Below are 24616 nucleotides of genomic sequence, written 5' to 3'. Positions count from 1 at the left end.
AATTGTTCTCTTCTGCAATCCGCCTTAACCATCAGGTTACCCGGAGTAACCAATGGCCTTGGAAATAGCCTGTGATGTTTGGGGGTTTCCGTGGAGCCCCTTAGGCCAACGTCTCAACAAGATGTGGCCCATTCCTGGCACTGGATGTTTTACTTGTTGTCATTAGATATCTACTTATAGCCTTGTCTCTCTTATGATTGTGACCCCATTCAGATTCCTTTCACATATCTTTTAGGAAGCTTCTACAGTAGTAGGTTTCCCTGTGATTATTCCAGTGGTGTGAGCTGTTAGCTGTCCCTCCCCATATCCCCTCCTTCACCCTTGCCTTCCATCTAGCTACCTATTTAATCCTATTTTAATCCTCCTGTTCTACTTTATTCTTTGTCCCCCCATAACAAGTATATTGTTTTCCCTTCCGAGAGAGATCCTCTCTTCTACCTCTGTCCTTTACTAAATACCTAAGCTCTGTGGTTTTTCAGATTATAACTTACCCATCAAAAGCTTAAAAGCAACACCTACATATAAGATATAACATATAATATTAGTCATTTGCATCTGGGTTACCTCACTCGGGATTATTTTTCTACCTCCATCCATTTAGCTGCAAATTTCGGAATATCATTTCTCCTAACAGCTGGATAATATTCCACTGTGTAAATGGACCATATTTTCATTATTCATCAGTTAGCAGACATTGAGGCTGTTTCTAATTTCTGGATATTATGAACAAAGCAGCAATGAACATGAATGAGCTAGTATCGCGATAATAGGATGTAGAATCCTTTGGGTGTATGCTTCAGAGTGGTACAGATGTAATTTATTAACCTGTCTCTTTTTCAGTTTCTTTCTTTGGTGTCTTAAATGTTTTATTTCAACATCACAGGATGTTTTTTGAGGATATGGAGAAAGGAGCTGTTATCCTGACTTCTTGCTCCATTGAATGCAGGAAGGCTATTGATTTTCCTCTGTTAAGCTTGTATCATGGAACTTTGCTGAAAATTTTACCAGCTCTAGAAGTTTCATGGTGTAGTCTTTAAGGGCTTTTATGAATAAAATGTCATCTACAAATAAAGATACTTTGACTCCTTCCTTTCCTGTTTGTATCCCTTTGTTTTTTGTTAATTTCTTACAAGACTTTAAATGCTATATTCAAGAGATTGGAAAAATAAACATCTTTGCTTTGTTCCTGATATTAGTGTAAATGCTTTGAGTTTCTCTCTGGTTTATGTTGGCTGTGAGCTTGCAGTGAATTGCCACTATAGTACTGACATATGTCCTTGCATTCTTACTCTCTGGGACTTTTTCATAAAGGGGTATTGAATGTCGTCAGAGGCCCTTTCTACATCTAATGCGATGACAGTATTTCTTGTCTTTCAGACTCCTAATGGGGTGGATTATGTTTGTTGATTTACATATTTGAACCACCCCTGCAACTCTGGGATAAAGCCAGTTTGATCATGCTAGAAAACCTTTTTGATACATTCTTAAATTTAGTTTGCAAGTATTTTATTTAGAATCTTTGTGTCTATGTCCAGAAATGATATTTATCTATAAATTTTTATTGGGTCTTTGCATAGTTTTGGTATAGAATAATAGCTTTGTGTCTTAGTCAGGGTTTCTATTCCTGCACAAACATCACGACCAAGAAGCAAGTTGGGGAGGAAAGGGTTTATTCAGCTTACATTTCCACACTGCTGTTCATCACTAAAGGAAGTCAGGACTGGAACTCAAGTTGGCCAGGAAGCAGGAGCTGATGCGGAGACAAAGGGGTGCTGCTTGCTTCCCCTGGCTTGCTCAGCCTGCTCTCTTATAGAACCCAAGAGCACCAACCCAGGGATGGCACCACCCACAAGGGGCCCTCCCACCTTGATCACCAACTGAGAAAATGTCCCACAGCTGGATCTCATGGAGCCACTTCCCCAACTGAAGCTCCTTTCTCTGTGATAACTCCAGCCTGTGTCAAGTTGACACACAAACCAACCAGTACACTTTGTAAAAAAAATTAGAAAGTGTTCCTTCAGTTCCTATTTTGTGGAATAATTTGAGTTTGTATTATTCATTCTTTTTGAAGGTTTGGGGCTGAATCCATCTGGCTCAAGCCTTTTTCAGGAAGAAGTAGGATGGTACTTCTATTCTACTAGAGATTTTGGTATGGGTAAGATTACATTGTTTACTTGATCTTAATTTTGATGGGTCTTACGTAAAAGGCAGGCACCCATTTCTTGTACATTTTTCAATTTGGTGTAATATAGATTTTCAAATTATGTTCTTATGATTCTCAGTCTCTTCAGTGTTTGCTGCAATGTTCCCTTCTTGTTTCTACTTTGGTTAATATGGATCTTCTCTTCGTATTTTATTTAACTTGGCTAAAAGTTTGTGAATTATGTTAATTTTCTCAAAGAACCAATTCATTTCACTGATTCTTTGAATTGTTTTTTATATATTTGGGGTTTTTTTGTTTCTATATCATTAATGCCAGTCCTGAGTTTGATTATTTTACTTTTTGCAGTCTATTCTTTTGGATGTTATTTCTTCTTGTTGTTCTAGAGCTTTCAGGTAAGTTACTGTTGTGAGATCACTCTCTGTGAGTGGGGGTGGGGGGTAAGAAATGCTTAGTGTTATGAATTTGTCTCTTAGAACCTCCTTCCTTGTGTCCAGTGTGTCTCTTTATGTTTATTTTTATTTTCATTCATTTCAAACAAGATTTCTTTCTTGGTTTCTGTGTTGACCCATTTCTCACTTAGTCATGAGGTGTTCCTTTTGGAGGAGTCCTTATGCTTTCTTTGCTCTTGGCATTCAGCTTTGACCCACAGTAGTCAGAGAGGAGGCACAATATTGTTTCAGTTCCCTTCTATCTGTTGAGACTTGCTTCCTGTCCTGGTGTGTGGCCAGTTTTGGAGCAAGTCCCACGAGAAGCTGCAAGGAAAGTGTGCTCTTTAGTGCTTGGTTGGAATGTTCCGTAGATGTCTGCGAGGTCCAGTTGACTTATGATATTTAACTGCAGCATTTCTGTTTAGTGTTTTCCTTGGTGACCTGTCTATTGAGGAAAGTGGGGAATGGAAGCCACCCACTATCACTGTGTGGTATAAATTTGTGATTTTAGCTGTAATAGTATTGCTAGCATGAACTTGAGTGCCCTTGTGTTCGGTGCATAACTATGTACAATTGCAATATTCTCTTGGTGGATTTTTTTCCTTTAAAGAATATATAGTGTTCTTTCCTATCTCTTCTGGTCGGTTTTGATTAGAAGTCTATTTTGTCTGATATTAAAATAAGTTCTCCTGCTTGGTTTTTGACTTGGAATACCTTTTTGCATCCTTTTACCATGAGATGCTGTCTATCCTTGATGATTTCAAGGATACAGTAGTCTGGACTGGCATCCATAGACTGTGAGATTATGGGTCATCTATGCAGGCCCTACTGGCTTTGAGAGTGTCCATTGAGAAGTCAGGTGTTATATTCTAAGGAACATGCTCTTATAAGATTGATCTCTTTCCCTTACAACTTTTAATATTGTTTCCTTGTTCTACGTATTTAAAGTCCTGGATATTATAGGTTCTGGGAAGGTTTGTTTTTTTTCCTAGTCCTGTCTATTTGGTATTCTGTGAGCTTCCTCTACTTGGACAGCACCCCTTTCTTTAGATTTGGAATTTTTCTTCTATAATTTTGTTAAAAATATTCTGTGTGCTGTTCATTAGATTTTTTGTTTGGGACAAGATGTTTTTAGTTGTAGCATTTTCTTTAGCTGAGCTATTCATTTATTCTACCCTGTCTTCAAATTCTCTCTTGAATGCCTTATACTCTGTTGATGAGGCTTGCCTCTGAAGTTTCTGTTTGTCACCCTACATTATTCATTTTCAGTTTTAGTTATGTTTAGGTTTTCCTTAGTGATTCTATTTCTACTCTCCTATCTTGAAATGTTTTCCTTGTCTTAGGGTTTCTATTACTGTGAAGAGATACCATGATCATAGCAAGATCCCACCCAACTAACCTTTCATCTTGTGAAAAAAGATTAAAGCATAGTTTAGGTCTAGGCATGGGGCACAGGCCTTTAATCCCAGCACTCGGGAGACATAGACATGCAGATCTCTGAGTTCAAGGTCAGACTGGTCTATAGAGCAAGTTCTGGGACAGCCAAGCTTAGGCAGTGAAGGAAACCATCAAAAACAGAAAGCTGGTGAAGATGTAATTAAACAAGGGGGGCATGCTCAAGCCCAGGCAAACAACAGAACTTGGTAGCTTTGGCCGTCGGGTTCTGGCATTACAGTCAGGGAGTTATGGAATCTCCCACTATGACTAAGTAAAACCCTGTGACTATGACTGAGGCCAGGTGTGTGGCAGGGGTGTCCCGTGTGAAGGTCCAGAGAGGCCACTATATGAGGCTGTAAATGTGAGGCTTGGATTGCTTGACCAAGACCTCAAGATGTTGGAGATGAGAGAGCTCTAGGATGCCTTCCTAGGAGAGCTGTTATCAGAGAATGGAACCAGGCTATGAGAAAGAAGTGTGTTGCACTCAACAAGGCTGAAAGGAGTTGAAGATCTGAAGAACACTTTGACATCAGACATGGAGATGAAGAGTTTGGGATTTGCCCAGCTGGGTTTTCATCTTCTTGGTTCAGTATTTCTTCACTGTGCTCCCTTTTAGAACAGCAATGTATATTCTGGGTCATTGTATGTTGGAAATATATGATCTGCTTTTTCATTTTAATTTTACAGAGAGTTACGGTTAAGAGATTGCAAAGTCTTCTCAGGAAGAGACTTTGAACTTTGGACTTTAAAGGAGGTTTGAGACTGTCATAGACTATAGGGACTTTTGAAATTGAACTGAATGCATTTTGGCATTATGGTATGGCTACTAGCCTTTGGTGGTGAGGGAGTGGAACGTGGTGGTTTGAATAGCAATGGCTCCCGTAGACTGTTGGGTTTGAATGCTTGGTCCATAGGAAATGACATTATCGGGAGATGTGGCCTTGTTGGAGAAAGTGTGTCACTGTCGAGATAGATTTCTGTGCTTAAGCTATGCCCAGTGAGACACACCGTCTTCTTCCTATTGCCTGTGAATCAAGATATAGAATTCTCCAGCATCATGTCTGCCTGCACACTGTCATGCTTCTTGCCATAAAGATAATGGATTAAACCTCTGAAACTGTAAGCCAGCCTCAATTAAATGTTTTTCTTTATAAGAATTGCCGTAGTCATGGTGTCTCTTTACAGCAATAAAACCCTAAGACACTAAAAAAGGGGGGGTCTCTGTGCTGACTCAAAGGAAATATAGTTAAGATATTTGCATGCAGTTCCGCAAGTGGCCATCAGGAAGCGGCAGATGCCCTGGGATATTAGTAAATTAATTATATAACTTTGTCAAAGTTGAATTATAGAGTTGCATCTATATATCTTACATGGCTTACTTACCCTTTTCAGTTAAAGACACAAGATGCCACATCACCCATTATTGAGGAATATGTTTTCTATGACCATACACTAATAATTTTCTACCTTATTAGCTTTCTAGTACTCTACATTATTTCACTTATATTAACAACTGATCTGTGGGTGCTAAGAATCAAAGGTCCTCTGGAAGAGCAGCTAGTGCTTCTAGCATGACAATTTCTTTAGAAAATGAGAAGAGAGCCACAGAGCCTGCCCCTCACTGAGCACATGGCCACAGAGGTGGAATCAGCTGTTCTGAAACATTCAGTGTCTTTTTGAGACAAGCACACCTTCGCATTCACAGCAGGATTACTCCTAATAAGATAGAAAATCAAGCTACTGTTCATCAGGAACAGACGAAAACACAGCAGACACACATGGGACGTTAGCTACTCTGCCCTTTCTAAAAAGGCTCTGTCACTTGCAATCTCTGGAAGGAAAAAGTTGATGACTTGGTGCTAAATGAGGTAAACCAGCCACAGAGGGACAAATTCCACAGGACTTCGCTTGCAGTGTGCAATCACAGTGTTCAGTTGGCAGTAACAGAATAGAGTGGGGTCACCAACAGCTAGGGATGGAGAGGGACAATTACCTTAGTTACACTGACTTTTAGCTACCCCATGGTAACATACATACACAAAGAATGTCAACATCCTGTCATTTACTAAGCAAATTTTGAGTACAGGTGTAGAAACTAGGAAAGCATACAAATGTAGGGTGTTTCTGTAGTGTAGTGGTTATCACGCTCGCCTAACACGCGAGAGGTCCCCGGTTCGAAACCGGGCAGAAACAACGTTTTTCTCACTTTCTCTTGTGTTTTCAGATTCTCAGCTCATTCCTTACCCTTTTGGGCAGTTAAGACAGTCTCAGCTCCACGGTTTCAGCCTACGCTGTCATGCTTACTGCGCCATAGCTATATCAGAAACCTGTGTGAGGACCATTGGAGACAATTACCATAAAAGAAAGCACGAAAGACAAAAAAAAAAAAAAAAAAAAAAAAAAAAACCTTCGTGTTGGGTGATTTGCTCAAATCGTAGAGCGCTCGCTTAGCATGCGAGCTATATCAGATACTTGTGTGGGGACCAGTGGAGACAATTAGCATGAAAGAAAGTACAAAAGAAAAAAAGACCTTCTATGGATCGGGGGATTAGCTCAAATGGTAGAGCGCTCGCTTAGCATGCGAGAGGTAGTGGGATCGATGCCCACATCCTCCAGTTATTGTGTTATCTTATGCACCGCGGTTTCTATCGAGAACCTCATAATCTTGACTCTTCACAGCCTCGAAAGAGTACTTGCCTCTTCTAAATCTTAGGCTTTCCTCAAACACTCTAAGCATAAACTAGAGTTTTCACATCCACTCACGTGCTCGTTTGCATTTGACAAAAGTTTCTGAGACTTTTGAAAAGTTTCTGAGATTTGTCCTTTCACTCGTCAGACATTTTTAGTCTCCTCAGTGTAGCCAAGTTCAGGCTTTCCCTCCTAAACCACGCCATGCTGTCTGTTCTCTTGCCTGCCTCTCTGGAATCTTTTTCTCGTCCGTCTCCTTGCTCATTCAACCGCATTATCTGAGGGCTGTGTTGCTCCTCCCTGGCGCCACCCACAAAGCAGCACTGCCTGGAGTTTGGCATTTCGTGGACTAAGCTCCGTTCGGCCTGAGTAGGATGTGGCTTCCTCCCCGAATGAGAATCTTTCCTTAACAAGTTGTGACCGTTTGAACCACCTGCCCAGTTTCTCTCAAAAGCTCTCCCGAGGCTACAAGATTCTCTTCGAAATGTCTCCGGGTGATCAGGCTCTTCCAACCTCATTCCCTGACTGAGTTTTTCTCCCTCCCAAGAGGTCTCTCCGTTCTGCGCGCCACCCAAGTCACATTTATTAATCCTTCTCTGTAGCAGAATGTCGCCTCTCCAGTATGATTTTTATCTTTGCTTTGGTTGCATTCCTTGAGTTTGTCTCCGTTAGTGTGGGTCTGTAATCTCTGGATCACACTTGGGCAAGGATATAGTGCACGTCTTGGGTGGCAAAGTGAAAAGAACAATGTTAGTGTGTGTTTCCGTAGTGTAGTGGTTATCACGCTCGCCTCACACGCGAGAGGTCCCCGGTTCGAAACCGGGCGGAAACAGTGTTTATTGTTCTTGTAGTTTCCAGAAGTTCTCAAATTTTTCAACTTAACAAACACCCGTCCGAAAGGAACCGCACTTCTGAAGGGTGCTCCCCTCTGGACAGACTCCAGATTAGACATAGATCACACCCAAATAACCAATTACAAAGAGATCCATTCTGAAACCAGCAGAGACCACAACAAATAGCTTCGTAATTGTTAATTTTAAGGGGGGGAAAAACCGGAGGTCTGTGTTAGAATGAGCTAGGACCTCTTGGTAAATTCTGATTGGATATTTTAATCTGTTAGTCAAAATAATGAATTTTGACCTTGCTGTTTCGACACTTGGACCTTGGTGTTCAGTCACAGGAATGAATCAGCAAGCACGTAAAGGACTAGAGCGTAGTGGTTAGCTTTGGAAATGTAACCTAACGTTCTATCAAGGGGGGGAGAAGGGCAAAAGGCAAAAGCTGTCGGCACCATGGTTGTCAGGCTCCAGCCTTTCGCCATATTTCTTGACCAGACCTAGGGGAGCACAGTCTCCATCCTCTTTCTAGAAAAAAAAACAAAAAACAAAAAACAAAATCAAAAACAAAGGAAGCCACAACAGTTCCACGGCCAGCAGGAATTTGTTGGCTCTCCACATTTTTCCATGTCCACTTCACTCTCCGTAGTGCAGTAGTTCTCAGCCTTCCTAATTATCTTAGTTGGGGTTTTACTGCTGTTGCACAGACACCACGACCAAGGCAACTCTTATAAAGGATAACGTTTAACCAAGGCTAGCTAACTTCTCACAGTGCCACTCCCTGGGCCGAGCAAATACAAGCCCGTCACACTAACGTTGCGAGCCTTTACGACAGTTCCTCATGCTGTGCTGACCCACAACCATAAAACCATTGCTAATTCATAACTGCAATTTTGCTAGCTATGAATCGTATGTAAATATCAGTTTTCCGGTTGTCTTAGGCAACCTCCGTGGCAGGGTCGTTCGACAACTCTCCCTCCGCTCAGGAGTCGCGACCCACAGGTTGAGAACCATCGTGTTAGAAAGTAGCATAGACGCTCCCTCTGGTCCTGAAAGGCTCTTAAGCGGGTCTCGGGACTCGTCCGTCGCGCGGTCCTGGGGACCGGTAGGCCCACTGTAAATACAAGGGAAAAGAAATTCCAGGGCACTGAGGGGTTAGTTGAAGAATTAGAGAGCTCGATTAGCATAGAAGTAATATGAGCCGCCCACGTCCCCCAGCTGTTTTGTTAAGCTTTGGTTCTGTCCGAACCTTTATTTGTTCCTTTTTTTCCCTGTACCATTATCTCGCCTCTCATCCACAGCTTTTATCCATGCTTTGATTGCTTCCTTTCAGGTTTTGTTTTTGTTTGTTTTTGTTTTGTTCCCCCCACCCACGTAGATCTGTAACATCTTGATGGTGCCTTAGCAAAGACGGTGTCTTGAACGTAAAATAACAGAAATGTTACTGTAGGGTGTTCCTGTTGTATGACGGTTATTACACTTGCTCACACGCTAGAGGTTCGAAGAGTGAGCATAAACACTGATGGTTTATGTCCCCTATTTTCAGAAGGCAGTGAGGAAAACCCTACACTTATCCCCGCCTCTAACTGGGAATGATCACACTCGATATTTCTAGGTTGGAAAATGACCACTGAACCCACTAAGAACACCTCCGCCGCGGCAGCTGAGTTCACCCTGAGAGAACCCGTTGAACGCAGGCGAACCCCTAGGTCCTGGGTAGACTATCAAACATGGGTCGTTTCCCTGTAGACCACGCAGAATCCGGACTAGTTTTTCTCTGCTTCTGAATCTGAAATTTGAAGCTGTTCCTTTCTGGAAAAATGAAGCATCAGGTGAGCTTGTTTGCCTGGGCCATCGGCAGTCTACGTGACCCCACCAGCAGTACCTGGGAGCTGAGGTCCTAGTCCCAGGACCTGTAAGGGGAGACCAAAGGCTAGAGCTGGGGAGGGAGAAAAGAAGCAGCTCCCGGGTTCGACCTCGGAGATACAATCTGCAGTTTACCTGTATCAGCACTTCAGGCGAGGAATCTCCAACCTATAGAAAGAGCAGCCATGTCTGGGCACGCGGTTCATTAGCACACTTTTCTCCTAGGGGAAGAAGTGCTGAGACACACACGCAATCCTCCTGACGTTGTGACAGTTTGCTCTGTCGCCTTTCGAAGCTGTAGTGCCAAGAGTATACAAGAGTTGCTCTTTTTCCGACGGAGAATTTCGTCCTGAAGCCCTGGACAGAAATGCCAGCCTGGTCTGGAATGCCCTGGCATAGTCCCAGGGCAACAGAGCCTCCGATCTGGGACAGGAGACTTTGCAGGAGTTCAGTCTAAATTCAAGGCTGTGGGGCTTGGGAAATTAGATATCTGGAGTGTTAACGGGTGGGTTGCTGTGCAGACCAGCCAGAGACAGGGGAGCTGGGCCAGAGGAAGAGCTCAGGATTTGATACTCAACCTCTGCTTCCCAATTTGGGCCTTGCTGTTCCAAACTCTGAGACCCTGAGAAAAACACTCAATCTACCTGAGACTTCATTGCATCTGGAAAGGGCAGATATGGATAAGTTGTCCCTCATAGTGTTCCCTCCTTTTTTACCCCTGTCTTCCATCCAAGTAGCTATTTAATCTAGTCTAGTTTCCTCTTTGTCCCTCCATAGCTACTATCTTCTGTTTCCCTTCCTTGGGAGATCCTCTCCTCCACCCTAGTCCTTTTCTGGGTACCTAATCTCTCTGTTTTTTCAGACTATAGCTCACATATCAAAAGCTTAAAAGCAACATCCACATAAAAGATAACACACAATATTAGTCATTTGCATCTGGGTTACCTCACTCGGGGTTATTTTTCTACCTCCATCTATTTAGCTGCAAATTTCAGAATATCATATCTCTTAAGAGCTGAATAATATTCTGCTGTATAAATGTATCTGTTTTCATATTCATTCATCAGTTAATAGGCATCCAGGATGTTTCTAATTTCTAAATATTATAAATAAAACAACGAACATGAACTGGTATCTCTGTTGTATGATACCAGAGTATATACCCCCAGAGTATTACTGGTAGATTGTATTAGCCTGTTTGAGACGGTCTCTGTGCACAGTCCTAAGTGCCCTGGAACTTACTGTGTAGACCACCAGACTGTCCTCAAACTCACAGAGCTTATCCTGCCTCTGCCTCCCAATTTCTGGGATTAAAGGCATGTACCACACCATGTCAGTTTTAACTAGATTTTGAGGTAGATCTATTCCAAGTTTCCAATCTCCATTGTGGCTGTACAAATTTGGACTCCCACTAACAATGCGTGTTACCCACAATCTCACTACCGTTTGCTTTACTGATCTTGGCCATTCTGACTCAAGTAAGACGAAACCTCAGAGTAGTTTGGATTTGCAAATTGTGTCCATCTTTTGAAAACTTTCTGTTTAGTTTCATATACCATTTTAAAATAGGGTTATTTGTTTTCTTGATGTCGTTTTTGTTTAGTTCCTCATATATTGTACATCCTAACCCACTGTCAGATGTATAATTTGTAAACAATTTTCCCCATTCTGCAGCCTGCTGTTTTGCCAAATGATGGTGTCCTTTGCTGTACAGAGGTTTTTAGCTTCACAAGGTTCCATTTTGTTAATCTTCCTGCCGTGTGTCAGTCTCCTGCTCCGAAAGTCCTTTCCGAGACAATGAATTCAAACTAATTCTACTCTTCTCTCTGTCTGGGTATCTGGTCTTGTGTTGACATCCTTTATCCATTGGGAGTGTTTTTTTTTTTTTTGGTAGATTTATTTTTATTCTTGTATATGCCGCTATCCAGTTTGTTTATTTTTATTCTTGTATATGCCGCTGTCCAGTTTGTCAAGCACCATTTGTTGCAAGTTCTGTCTTTTCTCCATTTTGTGTTTTTGGCTTCTTTGTCAGCAACTTATGCATGAATCTTCAGTTCCGTTCTGGTGATGAGTATGTCTGGCTCTGTGTGGACACCATGCTGTGTTTATTACCATGGCTCCACAGTACAACTTAAAATCTGGGTTTTGAGGGCATCTTCAACAGTTCTTTTATCACTCAGGCTTGTTTTAACTATCCTGAGGTTGGCTTTTGTTTTGTTTTGTTTTAATTTCCATGAAGATTTTTTTTCAATTTCTATGAAGAATTGTGTTGGAATTTTGATAGGGATTACATTGAATCTGTAAATTACTTGGCAAGACGCCCATTTTCACAGTATTAAGTTTACCAATCCATGAGCATGGGAGGTCTTTCTATCTTCTAGTGCCTTTTTCAGTTTCTTTCTTCAATATCTTAAAGTTTTTATTTACACACTTTCACCGTCTTGGTTAGAGTTATCTCAGGATGTTTTTTTTTGAGGATATTGTTAAAGGTACTGTTCCCCTGATTTCTTTCCCCATTTGTCATTTGTTTATAGGAAGGCTGCTGTTTTTTAAATGATATTTGTATTCAACCACTTGGCTGAAACTGTTTATCAGCTATAGACGCCTCCTGATGCAGTTTTTAGGGTCTTTTCTGTCTAAAATCATGTCATCTACACATAAAGATACTTTGACTTCTTTTCCTATTCACATCCTTTTGATCTGCTTCAGTTTTATGTTCTTGTTAAGACTTCAAATAGTACATTGAATAGATAGAGAAAGAGGAGACATTCCTAACTTGTTCCTGATATTAGTGGAAAAACCTTTGAGTTTCTATTGAGGTTAGTGTTTGCTGTGGGCTTGCTGTATATTGAAATGTATTGAGGTGTGTGTGTGTTTAGCATCCATAGTTTCTTTAGGACTTTTAGCACGAAAGGGCTAGCATTAGATTTTATGCATCTAATGAAGGTATTTCTTGTCTTTAATAGTCCATCTATGTGGTGCATTATATTTATTGATTTACATATATTGAACCACCTTTGCATCTCTGGAATGAAGCCAGTTTTGATCACGGTACATAGCCGTTATATGTTCTTAGATTCAATTTGCATGCCTTTTATTGAGACTTTTGTGTCTATGTCCATAAATGATATTGATCTATGAAATTTTTGTTGGGTCTTTGCACAGTTTTGGCATTGGGATAATACTAGCTTTGCAAAAGCAATTAGTGTTACTTCAGTTGCTATTTTTGAAATAATTTGAGGAGCGTTGTTTATTCTTCTTTGAAGGTTTGGTAGAATTCTGTGCTGAATCCAGGGCTTGCTTTTTTTTTTTTTCTTTTTGTGGGGGAACTTCTATTTTAGTGGAGGTTATGAGTATGTTTAAGTTGCTTGTTTGATCTTGAATTGACTTTGGTAGATGACACATAGCAAGCTTTTCATCCATCTCTCACAGGCTTTCCAATTTGATAGGATAAAGATTTTCCAGGCATGCCCTGTGATTCTCTGAATCCCCTCAGTCTCTGTGTGATGCTCATGTCTGCTTTCGTTATTATGGGTCAATCTCTCAATTTTTCTTAAAAAATGTCAGTCTTACTGCTTTTCTCCAACTCATTCTATTCACTCTTTGTGTTATTTCTGTATGTATATTTGCTTGTTTCTATTTCATCGACTTCATCCTGGAGTTCGATTATTTCTGGCTGTTTTCTCTTTTGGGATGTTATTCCTTCTTGTAGTTCTAGAGCTTTCAGGTGTATCACTAAGTTACTGCTGTGAGATCACTCCATGTGTCTACGTGCACGTGTGTGTGTGTGTGTGTGTGTGTGTGTGTGTGTGTGTGTGTGTGTGTGTAAGAAATGCTTAGGGCTATGAATTTGTCTCTTAGAACCTCCTTCCTTGTGTCCAGTGTGTCTCTTTATGCTTATTTTTATTTTCATTCATTTCAAAAAGAGATTCTTTCTTGGTTTCTGTGTTGACCCATTTCTCACTTAGTCGTGAGGTGTTCCATTTGCAGGAGTCCATATACTTTCTTTGCTCTTGGCATTCAGCTTTGACCCACAGTGGTCAGAGAGGAGGAACAATATTGTTTCAGTTTCCTTCTATCTGTTGAGACTTGCTTCCTGTCCTGGTGTGTGGCCAGTTTTAGAGCAAGTCCCACAAGAGGCTGAAAGGAAAGCGCTTGGTTGGAATGTTCTGTAGATGTCTGCTAGGTCCAGTTGACTTATGATATTTAACTGCAGCCTTTCTGTTTAGTGTTTTCCTTGATGGCCTGTCTATTGAGGAAAGTGGGGAATGGAAGCCACCCACTATCACTGTGTGGTATAAATTTGTGATTTTTGGCTGTAGTAGTATTTCTAGCATGAACTTGTGTGCCCTTGTGCTCAGTGCATAACTATTTACAATTGCAATATTCTCTTGGTGGATTTCTTCCTTTAAAGAATATATAGTGTCCTTTCCTATCTTTTCTTGTCAGTTTTAATTAGAAGTCTATTTTGTCTGATATTAAAATAAGTGCTCCTACTTACTTCTTGGGATCATCTATGTGAAATACCTTTTCCCATCCTTTTGCCATGAGATGCTGTCTATCTTTGATGATGAGATTTATTTCTTACATTCAGTGGAAAGACAGATTCTGTTCTGTAATCTATTAGTCTGTTATCAATGATTTCTGATAATTCCTGTAATACAAGGTTTTTCCCCTCTCTTTTGATTTATTTACTGTTCTGGGATTATTTGTTTCCTATGCCTATTTGGATGTGGGTAATCTCCTCAGTGTGAAGTTTTCCCTCAATGTTTTCTGTAGAGCTGGATTGTTAGGTAAGAATTATTTAAACTTTTTGTTGTGGAATGTTGCTCTTTCCTCATTGGTTGTGACTGACAGTTTTACTGGGTATGGTAGTCTGGGCTGGCATCCATCAGCTCCCTGGCATTGTGGATCATCTGCCCAGGCCTTATTGACTTTGAGTGTGCCCACTGCGGAGTCAGGAGTTATTCTAAAGAGCATGCCTTTATAAGATTAATCTTTTTCTCTTGCAACTTTAAACATTGTTTCTTTATTCTAGATATTTAAAGTTCTGAATATTAGGAGTCTGGGGAATTTTTTTCTGGTCCTGTCTATTGGTATTCTATGAGCTTTTTCTACTTGAACAGGCCCCTCTTTCTTTAGATTTTGAAATTTTTCTTCAATGATTTTGTTTAAAAAATACTTCGTCAACCTTTCATCAGATGTCCTGGATTTTTTTTTTTTACTAGATTTTTTAGTATTAACATTTTCTTTGACTGACCTATTTACTCTAACTTGTTTTAAAATTCTCTCTTTACTAAGTTTTATAATCTGTTGATGAGGTTTTATTTGACATTCTAACTTGGTTATTCCCAGGTTTAGTTCGTTTTGGGTTTTCTTTAGTGATACTATTTCTACTTTCCTGTCTTGAAATGTTCTTATCTCGTCGTAGAGTTTCTATTGCTGTAAGGAGACATCATGACGATGGTAACTCTTATAAAGGAAAGCTTTTATAAGATTATAAAACCTATTTTAAAGATGGGTTGCAGTTCACAGGTTTGGTTATCAGGATGGGGGTAAACATGGCAGCACTCAGGCAGACGTGGTGCTGGAGGGGCTGAGAGTTCTGGTTTTCGATAAGCAAGAAAAGGGAGTGAACCACTGGAGATCTGGCTTCTGAAACCTCAAAGCCCACCTTCAGTGACTTTTTCCTCCTTCATATCTCCTCCAATAAACTCACACCTACTCCAGCAAGGACACATGTCCTAATCATTTCAAATAGTGCCACACCTTATGAACTCATAGGGGCCACTTCCATTCAAACTACAACATTCATTCAACTGTTCGTGTTTTTGCACTTTTCAGTTAGGCATTTTTCTTGTCATTTTTAAGGTTAAAGTCCTTAAACACATTCATAATTATTATTTTAAAGTCCTTGTCTTATGCTTTTTTGCATATATTGCATTTCTCAAGGCCTATTGCAATAGGGCTGCTGGCTTCTCCAGAAGGCATATTGTCTTGCCTGTCCGTTTGGCAGAGAAGTTGTGATACTTGAGGCATTTCTTGGTGTAGATATCTGTTCCTGGTCTTATTGGGTGGGTATTCTGTTCTTTGGTTGCTGTCGCCCACTCTGGACCCTTGGCAAGTGTGGTGGCCGTGGAGTTTCCGGTAGAGCACCGGTCCTAGGTGCCCGCAGGGTGGAGGTGCGGAGGGAGGAGGGGCTCCTGCCGGCAGCCTCTACAGGACTAAGAGTAGGTCTGGAGAGACCAGAATGGAGGGCAGGAAGGAGTGAAAATTGCCCGCGTCCCAACTCAGTGTGCTTGCTGGAGGTTCATGGTAGAAAGCATTTCTGATCGATAGCTGAACAGGGAACGGAGACGCGCTATGAGGAAAGGCTCAGAGGGACTGTGGGAAAGAGCTAAGGGACCCCAAATCCCACCAAGAGTCCCAGGGATGGAGATGGGGTAGGGTGGAGGGGGCTCCTGAGTCTCGGCCCAGTGTGGTTACTGGGAGTCCCTGGTATAAAGGGTTTCTGTGTCACACTAGCTGACACAAAGGAAGGGGAAGTTGAGTGAATCCACGGGAAAGCCTGTTATTTCTTACGTGTAAGGGTATTTACATGCAGTGTCCGGAAGTGGCCAGAAGAGGGCAATAGATGCCCTAGTACTGGAGCTGAACATGTTTATGAGCTGTCCTGTATTGCTGGGAATCAAATCCAGGTCCTCTGAAAGAGCAGCTAGTGCTCTAGCGTGACTAAAAGAATGCTTGTGTTTACAAGCGTTGAGTCTTAACCTTTTCTATGAGACCATGTTAGGGCCCCCTCTCCTTCTTGAACTGAGCTCTGTCCGCCATTCTGGAATTTTCCCCCTCCTTGTCCATCTACCCATTCTACCCCATGGTAGGAGTTTTTGTTTCGACTCACTGGCAGGGAGCTACCCCCCCCCCCCCCGCACTGCTGCCGCCAGCATCGTGAAGACAAACACTCCATGCAGCCTGAGTGGAACGTGGCCCCCTCCCTACTAGTCTCAATTTTCCATTTCTAAGCACTGTGATAAATTGAGCATCTTCCCTTAACATGACGCTGTGACTATTTGAGCCACCTGCGGAGCGTCGCTCAAAAGCTGTCTGGCATCTACAGCGTTCTCCTCGAAGTGTTTCCAGGTGATGAGGCTCTTCCATCCTCCTCCCTTCTCGGTGTTTGACACGTTAGAGATTTCCCTGACGTGCACTGAAGAGTCTCCACTCCTACAAGCTTCTCCCTCCGCTGAGCTCTTTCCCTTTCTCGCGCCGTGGAAGTCACAACTTTCAATTCTTCCCTGTACCGGATGTCGCCTCTCCCCTGTGGCTTTTTATCTTTGGTTTGGTTGCATTGCAGTTCTCAGTGTAAAGGCTTCCAGATAACAGCAAATTTAAAGTGTCTTGGATGGTAGAGTGACAGGGCTGGGCCCATGGGGGGTTTCCGTAGTGTAGTGGTTATCACGCTCGCCTCACACGCGAGAGGTCCCCGGTTCGAAACCGGGCGGAAACAGCATTTTTTCTCATTTTCCCTGGGGCTCATGAGATTCTCAGCTCATTCCCTACACTTCAGGACTCCACGGTTTCCGTCTTCACTGTTATGCTTTCTTGCGTCCTAGCTGTACCAGGTACCAGTGTGACCAGTGGAGACTCTTAGCATAAAAGACAGTACAAAATGCCTACCTTTCGTGTTGGGGGATTAGCTCAAATGGTAGAGCGCTCGCTTAGCATGCGAGAGGTAGTGGGATCGATGCCCACATCCTCCACCTGCTTTCACTGGGCGGCTTCCAGTGAAAGCCTAATAATCTGCTTTTCCAATTTTGGAAATTGCAGACTTAAAAAAAAGTCTTACGCACTAACTTGAAAGTTTCTAATACCCACATTCTGTGCTCCTTAGGCTGTGCATGTGCTAAAGTATTTTGAGTGTCTCTATTTGCTCTTTAACTCTCCAGACACTGGGTCAGAACCTCTTCTATGCCACCAGTTTTAGGACTTCTTCACTAAAATAATGCTGCGCTGCGCGTACTGAGTGCTTCTCTGCAATTTTCCTTTTTCTTCACCTTCTGTTCACAGGTACCGCGTTAGTGGAATTCTGCACCTCGCAGGCAGGGGGCGTCCCACACCCCTGCACCGCCATCAGTGTGGACAAACCTCCACTTGGCCAGAGGGTTGTGGCCCCTCCTCACTAGTCTAAGTCTCATTTCTAAGTTGCGAGAAAAACAGAGAATCCCTTTACTCCGACCATTAGAGCCACTTGCCTGGGTTGCCTCAAAAGCTCGCCGGCAGCTACACCGTTCTCCTCCAGGTGTCTCCGAGAGTCTTAGCTCTTCACCCCCTTTGCTCCCCGTGTTTTACACAGGCGCCACTTCCCTGCAATAACGTCCTGCAGTCCGCCCTGCCTCCAGGCAGAGGCTCTCACTAAGAATGGCCCCTTCTGACATTCTTAGTGTGAAAAACAACCATTAAACCCACAAAGGACACCTCCGCCAGGGCAGCTGGGAAAACCTGAGTGGGAACTCTTGGTTCCATAGCTCCTGGGTGGATAATCTGACCCGGGAAATCTTCCGTGACCCATTCAGATCCTGGACAGAGTTTTCTTCTGCCGCAGAATCTGCTTTCTCTCTCTCTCTCTCTCTCTCTCTCTCTCTCTCTCTCTCTCTCTCTCTCTGTGTGTGTGTGTGTGTGTGTGTGTGTGTGTGTGTGTGTATGTGTGTGTGTGTAAGAATGTGTGTGTAAGAATGAGGCAGCAGGCATGCTTTCCTAACCATCAGGGAAAGGGGACCAAGGACAGTGACCGTTAGGGTACAGAGCCCCAGCTCTGGGGTAGAAGACTATTACCAGGAGTCTAGATTCAAGGCTGTGGAGACTGAGAGATTGGATTTTTTGTGTGTTAATGGGTGAGTTGATCTACAGACCAGGCAGAGACGGAGCTGAGGCAGAGGAAGAGCTCAGTACTTGATACTCAACCTCTGCTTCCCAGTTCAGGCCTTGTCACTTCCCAACTCTGAGACTGAAAAACACTCAATTTACCTAAGCCTTTGTTGCATCTGCAAAGGGTCAAATGTGACCAAGTCCCGTTCAATTGAATACGTGGAATAAACACAACAGATCTTTAAGAGTAGTTAAGGACACCACAGGTTATTTGTGGATCGCAGGAGGAATGTCTCTAGTTGTATAGACACAGTGGAAGCAGAGGAGACAACAGAACAGTATGGACAGAGAACTATTGGCTTATTCACTCATTCAGTCAACGAACAGAGAACCCGTTATGTTACTTTTCAACAACAACAAAAAGCAGGAAGGAGAATGCCAGACGTGTGAACAGTGGCAAGAGAGGGGCAAAGGTGTTGGTATTTTGTCTAGACTCCGCCCCAGAGTTACCTGGCAACAGCCAAGTGTGCCTGGCTCACTATGAAAGGGGCTGCTTGCCCCCTCCTCTCTCTCTTCTCTCTTACTCTTGCTCCCTTATCCTCTTCCCCCTTCTCTTCCCATTCGCCTCCCCTTCTCTCCACATGCTCATGGCCATCCTAACCCTCTGCCCCCCCCCCGTCTCTACTACCCCCTCAACTTCCCTCCCCAAGCCCTAAATAAACTCGATTCTATACTATACGTCCTGTGGCTGGTCCCTCGGGAGGAAGGGACGCCCGAGCATGGGCCCGCAGAGGCACCTGCTTCCCTTCCCCCACACTATACCTAGTGTCCACCACACATATCCTTGGCTTCTTTTTCTTGTTATAAAACACAACAAAGGGCAGTTGTAAGCGAGCCTGCTCCCTCGCTCAGAGGGGCTTGTTTAGATGAATCCCAGACTTTAAAGTGTGTAAGAGCTGAAATGTAGCCTAGCGGCACGGTGCCTGCCTAGCGTATAAAGCCCTAATTCAATCCACAGCACTTTAACGTTTGGAGAAATATCTGAGAACATCTGACTTTCTGCATTACACGTCTTGATATTTGTCTTCTAGAATGTACCGGGGAAGCTCACTGAAAGGGTCGTGGTAAATGCCACACGCTGACCTCCGCTGGGCTCCCGGGGAATGCTGGGAAGGACAAAGCTCGGGGTTCAGAAAACTGTCAGGAAAGATCTCCAGCTGAAGACGCTTTGGACCTCACTAAGCAGGTAGACATCGATGAAGGGCGTGCGTTCTGAACCCGACATTCCTCACTCAGGTCCGTGTCTCTAGATTAACAGAAGGCAGAAAACAGAAATGAAGCGGCAGCCAGAGGCCGGGACTGGGTTTTTCTGGGAGCCTTAGCCAGCCTTCTAATCCACACAGCTTTGCAGGAAGTCAGTTGTTGAAGTCGGTGTGACTGGAGAGGAGGCACTGCGGAAAGGTGACAAGGAGAAAGACCCAAGTATTCGCTGCTGTTTCCCACTGCTTCCATATTGATTCCTTCTGGTTCTCTACGAAGTGTTTTCAGAACAAAATAAGAAGGCAGCGAGACGGCATAGGGCAATCAAAAAGAAACATTCAAGGTGGTATGCCTTACACGGCTGTACAGAGTAGACACAAAAGGCAAAGCACAGTAGCTAAAAAAAATACATATGGCCCGTACGGGGATCGAACCCACGACCTTGGCGTTATTAGCACCACACTCTAACCAACTGAGCTAACCGGGCAGAACCGAGGAGTCCTTCTACGACCTCTACAGATATTTATCGATAAAGTTGCCAAATGAGAAAAAGGTTGGTTTGGTTTTGCTTTCTGAAATCTTAAGATTTTTCTTTAAGATGTAAAAATTTACAAACCTCGCCTTAGTCTAAGTAGAAAGTTTCTGTGAGCGGAAACAAAATTCTGTACCACAGCAACAAATGTCACTTTGCACTCACTTATTCTTCATCTCTGTCTGTGGGACCCACAGAGACTCGCCCTACAGTCCAATCCACTCGCTCAGTCGACGCACGAATTGCAAATCGTCCCCCGGTCGCGACGGAGTTCTGCAGCCCACTTCTCCCTGTTACCCACTTAGGACTATTTGAAGTCTTCCCAATTTTAATCAATTTCACAATACATTCGCCAAAAACATTTAGATAACTCAGTAGCAGGCCTCCCTCAGATCGCGCCTCTCTACTGGGCTGCTAGCGTATCGTCCTAAGTCTTATAGAGGCAATGATTCCGGACCCGCGGCTCCACAAAGGCCCGATGTTCCTGCCCAGACTGTCCGCGTTGTTCCGGGCCAGCCGGACGTGGTCTCCTGGACACTGTCGCGGTCCGCGGAGTCGCTGCGTGAGAAGAGTGCGGGACCAGTGCGCCCCAGTCCGTCTCAAGGACGAGTCCTCTTGGCGCATCCACGCTCGTCCTGGGTCGCAGCGATGCCATGCTCCGCTCAGCTTGAACTAGGATTTACCCTTGTCACTAGACCTGTAGCTGTTCCAGAAGTTTTCGGGACCTCGGCGCTTCGTGGAATTTTATATCGCTTCAGTGGAAGAGGCGACAGGGATACCCTCCGTGTCATTCGGTCTTTCTTTAATGAAGTCGCGAAGGAGTTGAGAACTTGGAATTCCGAAATGAGTATTTTAGGGTCGCCCAGAAAATACTTATCTTGGTGACAACGAATATCTGTGACTCCGAAGTCCCCCGCAATCTCCAAATCTGTAACTAAAGGGGCCAACGCAGCGCATCAAGCCTCCACCTCTAGTCGTTTGTTCTTCGGGGACCTTTTGGTGAAAAGGTACTCTTGGTCCTTTTCTCCAGGGACCCTCAGAGCTCCAGTCCCCTAACTGGTGGCCTTGCTGTGGCAACAATCACAAAAATAGACACGAACAAAGGAGGATTTTAAAAAGCGCGACGCGTGAGGGGTGAGGCACAGCCCCTTGAAACGTCACAAGTCACTGCACTAAAACTGCTTTTCCCGCCAGGCCTGTTCCCCGACTGCCAGGCCAAGAGCGCTGCTGGGTCTTTCTTTCGCCGACGCCCTGTCCCCGCTATTGATCCAGTAATTCACCAAGGTTAGAAAACCTGTGTGTGCGCAGGGGAGGTTATCTCAGGAAATCCTTGTCACACAAGCCGCTTGAATTGTGTATCAGACTCGATTATCAAAACTACTGAGCTTCTGCCAAAGCGTGGCTCTTGGGCAAAACGAGCTTAATTGTGACATTTTAGCAGGATAGTTAATTTCTTCAAGGGGAGAGTTTGATCCCCAGAATTAAAAATTAAATTAAAATTAAAAAAAGACCAAGTATTCTGAGCTGTGCTTTTTTCTCTTGAAAAGCACAGACGAGGTCCAATCAGAAAGTCACGGGCCAAAGAGATACTACTATCCCAAAACAAAAACAAAAATAACCCAAAACACCAATAGGGACCGGTCATCCTCTTAAATGTGAAACACCGGTTTAATCGGGTGCTTCCTGTGATATTCCTTAAATGCCTCTGAGTAGATGTAAACTGTTTTTTTGTTTGCACAGCAAATTTACGTAGTTGTTTTGAGTTTTTGCAGACTAAAAGTAAATGACACATGGCCCGTACGGGGATCGAACCCGCGACCTTGGCGTTATTAGCACCACGCTCTAACCAACTGAGCTAACCGGCCAGCTGAGAGAAAGACAGAGAGAAAAAGAGAGAGAGAGAGGGAGAGAGAGAGAGAGAGACAGAGACAGAGAGACAGAGAGACAGAGAGAGACAGAGAGAGACAGAGAGGAGAGAGAGGAAAGAGGAGAGAGGAGAGAGGAGAGGGAGAGGAGAGAGAGAGGGAGAGAGAGAGGAGAGAGAGTCTTATCTAGTGCTACAGATCTGTAACTTATACTTATACTTCTAAATTGATTTTTAAAAAAATGTTTTGCATTTGTCTTAAATTTCTTTGCCTTTCAGATTTTCTTGAAGCTGGAAAGAGTTACAAACCTCGCATTGTTCTAATTAAAAAGTTTCTCTGAGCAGGAAAAAAAATCTGTAAGAGAGCAACAAATATCTCGTTGTAATAATTTCTGACCAGTTGGTAGAACCCAGAGATACTGGTCCCAGCACAGTCTATCCTGATGTCATTGTGGAAGCATGTGTGTCATTTTGGTTTTTTCTTGGAAGGTTGAGGAATTCTGAGGCTACAGTTGAAATAGCTAGAAGTGCAATGCAAGGCATGCAACTAACTCTTACTTGAAGACAGTACTTCTAGGGGTCAGATCTCTCTTGGAGGATTTCTACAGGTTCCTTGGGTGTCAATCCCTCCTCAGGAACACAGAAGCTTTGCAATTCTCCTCTCAGATAGATCCACCTGATCCCCAGGCTGGATTCTCCCTATTCTGGTCAAGGCTTAGCTTGTTTTCCAGTTTATTCCAGAACATCTCTCATTTAGGCGAGCCCAATCTTCTAGCTATCCACAAAGTTGACTTCTGGTCATTCAGTAAGTACCAAGCACCAGGAGGAGGAGATTTCGGAATCTAAGAGCATTCCCACCCCGCACAGTGCATTCATTTCTTGTTCCTCTTTAGCACCAGCAGGTCTGTGGATCTACTGGGGGATAATTCCATTCACTAACTACCAAAACACCTCTGTCCTCTATGGCTCTGAGCTCCGTAGAGACTGGCTCTGAACTCAATAAAGAGGAGCACAGAAAGATATTTGGGCAAGTAGTTTTCATCAGTAAGAGTCCTAAAATGTATGTGAAGCTAGCAAAAACTGCCTTCTCTGAGGCTCGAACTCAGGACCTTCAGATTATGAGACTGACGCGCTGCCTACTGCGCTAAGAAGGCTATGAGACCCTTGCTGCCCCTAAGTGACAATTTGATAACCTTTCCTATTTTACCGAATTTCAGTATCCACTCGCCAAAAACATTTTGGATAACACAGTGGGATTGTCCGTGCTCATTCCATCGACCTTTAGCGAAGTAGCAAAGGAACCAAAAACTTGAGAATCTGAAATGAGTATTTTCAGGTCACCCAAGAAATACGTACCTCGGGCGCTTACGGCCTGAACCAAGGCGACAAAAGGAACAAACCCAAGGCGACTCACACGGGGTTGTGCGAAGCCATCGCTGACCACTGGAGGACCGGATACCTGGGTTTCCTTTCTACCAGCTTGAAGTTTCCTTATTCTCGCGTCTAAGACAGCCCCTCGTCACTGAGACAAGGAGCTTTGGTGACAACGAATATCTGTGACTCCGAAGTCGCTCGCAACCTCCAAGTCTTTAACTGAGGAGGCCAACGCGCACATCAGCCTCCGCCTCCTGGTTGTTAGTTCTTGGGGGGGGGGGGGGGGGAAGAAACTGTTCTTCCGTTCTTTGGTGAAAAGACACCGTTGGTCTTGTTCTCCGGGGACCCTTTGTGCTCCAGCCCTGTGGCCTTGCTGTGGCAACAACCACAAAGTAGACACGAACAAAGGAGGATTCGAAAAAAGCGCGACGCCTGAAGCGTGACGCACACCTCCTAGAATCGTCACAATCCACAGCACTACTCTAAACTGAAAACTACTTTTACCGCCAGGCTGTCTCCACTGCGTGTCCACAATCTCTACCGGGTCATTTCACCAAGACCCTGTCAGGGATACTGTAACTGTACAAGGTAAAAAAAAAAAAAAAGAAAGAAAGAAAGAAACAAAACAAAACTCGTGAGCGCGCAGCTGAAAAGGACTTTACAAAACCTTCTCTGAGGTTTATCCCGGAAATCCACGTCCTACAGGCCCCATGAATTGTTTCTCAGATTCGATTCTCAAAACTCCTGAGCCTCTGCAGTGTGCGCAGCGGACTTGGGCACAGCGAGCTGGATGACATTTCAGCAGGATAGTTAATTTCTTTGGGAGATATGGGGAAATGGAAATTTCACTCACTGACCTAGAGGGAAGAGATGGTGCCAGCATCCTGCTCTTTATACCCTTCCCTCTCCAGCCCATGTCATGGGATGTTCACCAGAGAAGACTTCTTGGACATGAATTTCAGCCAACCGAAAGTCGTCATCAGCCCGTGGGGACTACACTGAGTTTCGGCATGCAAGTGCAGCACCGAACCTTCCACGTGGTGAGATTTTTAAGCACAAAAGCCATGTCCTTGACACACTTCAGTTAACAAGAACCGCCAGAAGCAGAACCACAGAACGAAAAAAGCAAAGTTTCAGAGACTTTTCCAGAATTATGGATTTTTGATTGACTAGGTCATTGTTTTTGTTTTAGCTGGTGGTGCTGACTACATGTAGAGTTTTTGTCCCGAATGGTACTTCCATCATGGAGTCTGTTGTGCTAAGGTCTGGGGACTACTAAGGTCTGGAGCCCTGTTATAGCCC

The 24616-nt window shown here is 43.6% G+C and overlaps 8 non-coding genes across 8 annotated transcripts; 5 read left to right on the top strand and 3 right to left on the bottom strand.

The window, feature by feature from the left end:
* Positions 1-6149: 6149 nt before the first annotated feature.
* On the top strand, positions 6150-6222 carry Trnav-aac (transfer RNA valine (anticodon AAC)). The gene has a single exon. It is a non-coding gene; the product is annotated as a tRNA-Val (tRNA).
* Positions 6223-6571: 349 nt separating this feature from the next.
* Positions 6572-6644, top strand: Trnaa-agc (transfer RNA alanine (anticodon AGC)). The gene has a single exon. It is a non-coding gene; the product is annotated as a tRNA-Ala (tRNA).
* An 832-nt stretch (positions 6645-7476) lies between these two features.
* Positions 7477-7549, top strand: Trnav-cac (transfer RNA valine (anticodon CAC)). The gene has a single exon. It is a non-coding gene; the product is annotated as a tRNA-Val (tRNA).
* A 9304-nt stretch (positions 7550-16853) lies between these two features.
* Positions 16854-16926, top strand: Trnav-cac (transfer RNA valine (anticodon CAC)). Its single transcript has one exon. It is a non-coding gene; the product is annotated as a tRNA-Val (tRNA).
* A 180-nt stretch (positions 16927-17106) lies between these two features.
* Positions 17107-17179, top strand: Trnaa-agc (transfer RNA alanine (anticodon AGC)). Its single transcript has one exon. It is a non-coding gene; the product is annotated as a tRNA-Ala (tRNA).
* Positions 17180-19957: 2778 nt separating this feature from the next.
* Positions 19958-20031, bottom strand: Trnai-aau (transfer RNA isoleucine (anticodon AAU)). The gene has a single exon. It is a non-coding gene; the product is annotated as a tRNA-Ile (tRNA).
* A 1836-nt stretch (positions 20032-21867) lies between these two features.
* Positions 21868-21941, bottom strand: Trnai-aau (transfer RNA isoleucine (anticodon AAU)). Its single transcript has one exon. It is a non-coding gene; the product is annotated as a tRNA-Ile (tRNA).
* Positions 21942-23021: 1080 nt separating this feature from the next.
* Trnam-cau (transfer RNA methionine (anticodon CAU)) lies at positions 23022-23094 on the bottom strand. Its single transcript has one exon. It is a non-coding gene; the product is annotated as a tRNA-Met (tRNA).
* Between the last annotated feature and the right edge of the window lie 1522 nt (positions 23095-24616).

Source organism: Apodemus sylvaticus, chromosome 14 (genome assembly GCF_947179515.1).
Source record: "Apodemus sylvaticus chromosome 14, mApoSyl1.1, whole genome shotgun sequence".
Taxonomy (NCBI): domain Eukaryota; kingdom Metazoa; phylum Chordata; class Mammalia; order Rodentia; family Muridae; genus Apodemus; species Apodemus sylvaticus.
Note: the sequence above shows the minus strand (reverse complement) of the source record. Positions and strands in the feature narration are given on the sequence as shown.